The sequence below is a fragment of the Nomascus leucogenys genome, chromosome 7b (assembly GCF_006542625.1).
Source record: "Nomascus leucogenys isolate Asia chromosome 7b, Asia_NLE_v1, whole genome shotgun sequence".
Taxonomy (NCBI): domain Eukaryota; kingdom Metazoa; phylum Chordata; class Mammalia; order Primates; family Hylobatidae; genus Nomascus; species Nomascus leucogenys.
In genome coordinates, this window is record NC_044387.1 from 71,780,292 (window position 1) to 71,785,078 (window position 4,787).

A 4,787-nucleotide genomic window follows, 5' to 3' on the forward strand; every position below is an offset into this window, starting at 1 on the left:
TCTGAGTCAGGCTTTCTATTTTTTTTACTTCTTTAATTACAGTGAAGTAAAAAGGCACAAGTTAGAAAATGACTTCACGTTAGTTCTGAAAAAAATTCAGCTGGCTGGACAAGGTGGCTCACGCCTGCAAACCCAGCACTTTGAGAGGCCGAGGCGAGAAGGCTGCTTGAGCTCAGGAGTTCAAAAACAGCTTGGGTAACATAGTGAAACCCCGACTTTACAAAAAATAAAAAAATTAGGCTGGATGCAGGGGCTCACGCCTGTAATCCCAGCACTTTCAGAGGCCGAGGCGGATGGCTCACTTGAGGTCAGGAGTTCAAGACCAATCTGGCCAACATGATGAAACCCGGTCTCTACTAAAAATACAAAAAAATTAGCGGGGCACAGTGGTGCGTGTCCATAATCTCAGCTACTCAGGAGGCTGAGGCAAGAATCACTTGAACCTGAGAGGCAGAGGCTGCAGTGAGCCCAGATTGTACCACTGCACTTCAGCCTGGGCAACAGAGCAAGACTCCATCTCAAAAAATAAAATGAAAAAAATAAAAAATTAGCCAGATATGGTGGCACATGCCTGTAGTCCCAGTTACTCCAGAGGCTGAGGTGGGAGGAACACTTGAGGCCAGGAGTCTAAGGCTGCAGTGAGCCGAGATCATGCCATTGCACTCCAACCTGGGCAACAAAGTGAGACCCTGTCTCTAAAATAAAATAAAATAAAATAAAATAAAAAAACAAATTCACTGTGAAGAATTCATTCAATGGCATTCAAAATGACATTGAATCATGAATCACACGGCTCATGTGCATTTGACATTAATTAAAAGAAATAAACCATTAATGATTATACCAAAGTGAACATATTGCCTTATAATTAGTCCATATAGTCATCATTAGTTTCTCTAGGTATATTTAGGTAAGCTTAAGAAACTGAGTAAAAACTAAGAAATGAATGTTAGGAGTATTGATCTACAATCTTATAGAAAAATGATTTTTTTTCAAATGCCAGTTCTATAATAAATTCTGATAAATGCACTTTCTTTCATTCTGAATATTACAGACTGAATTCAAGACCTGTGATTTCTATGAGCACAATGACAGATATATTCCATTACCCTTCCAGCCATGTAAACAAGGGCATCTTTTAAAGAAAAATGCTTTTAGTGTTCAAAGGATAAGAATAATATATTAAGTGGCTTCTCTAGATTTTTTTTCACCTGAGCTGGCTTGCTAGGAAAGGCTTCTCTAGGTTTTTTTTTTTTTTTTTTTGAGACGGAGTCTTGCTCTGTTTCTCAGGCTGGAGTGCAGTGGCGCGATCTCGGTTCACTGCAAGCTCCGCCTCCCGGGTTCACGCCATTCTCTTGCCTCAGCCTCCCGAGTAGCTGGGACAGGCGCCCGCTACCACGCCCGGATAATTTTTTTGTATTTTTAGTAGAGACGGGGTTTCATGGTGTTAGCCAGGATGGTCTCGATCTCCTGACCTCGTGATCCGCCTGCCTCGGCCTGCCAAAGTGCTAGGATTACAGTCGTGAGCCACCGCGCAGGGCCCTCTAGGTTTAACTTATCAAAGAAAAAGGATTAAGAGATTCTAGTTTGAGGAGGTTTAGATGAACAAGATCAGATTTTAACCTAAAATTCCTGAAAGCAAACAGAATGCATTCCTATTTCTCTCCCATAAAATTCACTGAGTATAAAAATTATGTTTCTCCTTAAACATGGTCCGTCTTGCCTTGAATTCAATCAATATACATAATAAGAAAGTATCTATGAGGCCAGGCTCGATGGCTCACGCCTGTAATCCCAGCACTTTGGGAGGCCGAGGCGGGCGGATCACGAGGTCAGGAGATCGAGACCATCCTGGCTAACACGGTGAAATCCCGTCTCTACTAAAAATACAAAAAATTAGCCAGGCGTGGTGGCAGGTGCCTGTAGTCCCAGGTACTCAGGAGGCTGCGGCAGGAGAATGGTGTGAACCCGGGAGGCGGAGTTTGCAGTGAGCCGAGATTGCGCCACTGCACTCCAGCCTGGGCGATAGAGGGAGATTCCATCTCCAAAAAAAAAAAAGAAAGAAAGTATCTATGAGAGCCCATATGTTACCTTTTTGCTTCCTGTCAGTTGAGTAGGTAATAAGTGGCAAGCACAACATAGAACATGAGAGTGAAATGACATAAAACTGTGAATTTTGTTTCAGTATAGATTTATGTCAAAAATTAAAGAGGAAAGATATTGAGTGAATCCAAGATGGTATTGCTGTATGTGAAAGTCATCCATCCTTCCATCCATCCATTCCAACCAACCAACCCACCCAACTCATCAACCAACCAACCTTTATTGAGCCTGAATGGTGCAAAGGACTAGAGATACAAAGATAAATAAGATACCACAGGCCAGGTGCAGTAATACCAGCACTTTGGGAGGCTGAGGCAGGCAGACTTGCTTGAGCCCAGGTGTTTGAAACCAGCCTGGGCAACATGGCAAAACCCTGTTTCTACAACAAGAAAAAAAAAATACCAGAAATTAGCTGGGCACGGTGGTGTGTGCGTGTAGTCCCAGCTACTCAGGAGGCTGTGGCAGGAGAATCACTTGAGCCCAGGAGGCAGAGGCTGCAGTGAGCCAACATTGCATTGCACTACAGTCTGGTCAAAGGGAATTAAACCCTGTCTCAAAAAAAAGATACCACCTCCATTCTCTCTTTTTTTTTTTTTTGTTTGAGACGGAGTCTCGCTCTGTCACCCAGGCTGGAATGCAGTGGTGCAATCTTGGCTCACTGCAAGCTCCGCCTCCCAGGTTCATGCCATTCTCCTGCCTCAGCCTCTCCGAGTAGCTGGGACTACAGGCGCCTGCCACCACGCCCGGCTAATTTTTTGTATTTTTAGTAGAGACGGGGTTTCACCGTGGTCTCGATCTCCTGACCTCGTGATCCGCCCACCTTGGCCTCCCAGAGTGCTGGGATTACAAGCGTGAGCCACCGCGCTCGGCCTCACCTCCATTCTCAAAAAACTCAGTCTAGTATAAGAAAGGGACTTTGAAAGTTCAGTTCAGTTTATTACAGTGTCAAGTAGATTTACAACTATTGCACTTATCATTCTGCTGACAGAAGGCCAAAACTTAAGATGGAGATTTTCCTCTAATAAAGATAGGTTTTCAGAATCTTCAATATAAGATGTTAAAATTATAAAGACAAAGATATATACCTCATGTTCCATTCCATATCCTTCCTGCTGTTGTAGTTTGCTGCAAATGATAATTTAATTTGGATAATGCTTTAAATCATTGATTTCTCATGAAATTACTTTTGAGTGAAATTTGACAAGAATTTTCTTTATACTCTCTTCTTTACCAAAACATATTAGAAGTCCCCATAGTCCAAAATAAAATGTAACCGTAGAATAGGGAGATAACTTTAGTCAAAGACCAAGTAAATATTACCTTCTTTGCAGAACTCCAGGTTGTAGTCATGTAAAAGTGTGGCCACTTGTTGCCTAACTTTTTGGAGAATGGGAAAAAAAAAAAACAATAAAAGCTAAAATGTGGTCCAGCATATGAAACTCTTCTCAAAAACAGAAGAAAGTCATGACCATTGTTGGGAAAGTGTTTTACATTTCCAATGAAATTCTATTCCATTGATCTGTTTGGAAGATTGTCTTCAACCTATTTGGCTCTAGCCCATAAACTGTAATTGATTCAGTCATGTAAAGAACCACTTTTATCTTAAGCTTAGAATTTATAACAATGGAAAGCAGGAAAGTGGTTTTTCATTCACTCTAATAATTGTGCAGGGATAAGCTAGGGAAAAAATAAAAAAGTACCAGTCTTCTGTCCTCTTAAATTATTTTTCATTCTGATTATATTACAAAGAAATGAGCTGTGGAGGTTTGGCACTGTTTTCCATCTTAACAGTTGTTCTGTATTCTAAGATTTTATATGTGATTCATAATGTACTACTATAACAAGACACAGTTTTTATATATTACTGGAATAATGCAAAGAAAATGAATTTTCCTTTGGGTCCAGTAATTGTCAAAGGAATGATTGCAGATTCAGAAAATGTGCTTTGTAATAACCCTGTTAACATAAAGTATACACTGAGGAAAAAATTGAGTATGGCACATATATGGAAGGATTAGTTGTATTAGCAAGGCATTTCAGGGATGGTTTTGGTTCTTTAGACTAAGTAAGATACATCCAATTTAGACCCCCTTCAAATCCTTAGACAAATGGGAATCACTTGGTAACATAAAGGTTATTTTGGTGGGCAGGGGCTGATTTCACCATGTGCTTACAAATGCTCCAACTAGTCGGTAAACTATCCCACCTGAAGGAAGAATTTGCTCTGGTAATAAGGCTGATATGCTCAAGCTGTAAGAATTAATTTGAATATCAAAAATGAAATTTAGATTGCTAACTATGTCCTGATAGTTACAGCATGTAGAATATTAAATGTCCTCTTTTTTAAATAAAGTAAAAAAATGAAGAAGCATGGTTAATTCACTTGTGCTGATTAAAACAGATGTCCACGTGCAACTTCTGCGTGTGAGCCTCCCCATGCTGCCACGCCACCAGATGCTTTCCCTTCACCTTGCTAATCCCACTAGATGTTTTCCTTGGTAGAATCCTAGCTCATGGGTTTCCATGTGCATGTTTCTATTGTAATGAAAATTAACTACAAAATCTAAACGTTTTCTGCTTTCAGAAAATTCTAGTGTACCATGTACAGCTTAGATATTCCTTTTTCAGTTAAAAAAAATAGTGCAAAAACATATCTGATAGTCAAGGTGATAGTTCAAGTGAGT

The 4,787-nt window shown here is 40.3% G+C and overlaps 1 protein-coding gene across 3 annotated transcripts in view; it reads right to left on the reverse strand.

Annotated features, from left to right (window-relative positions):
• Window positions 1-3,015: 3,015 nt before the first annotated feature.
• SH3D19 (SH3 domain containing 19) overlaps window positions 3,016-4,787 on the reverse strand; it is a 202,895-nt gene continuing 201,123 nt past the window's right edge. For all 3 annotated transcript variants that reach the window (XM_030816235.1, XM_030816234.1, XM_030816236.1), the window contains one exon: window positions 3,016-4,787. This exon is cut by the window's right edge and continues 150 nt beyond it. The gene's annotated coding sequence lies outside the window, so the exon portion shown is untranslated.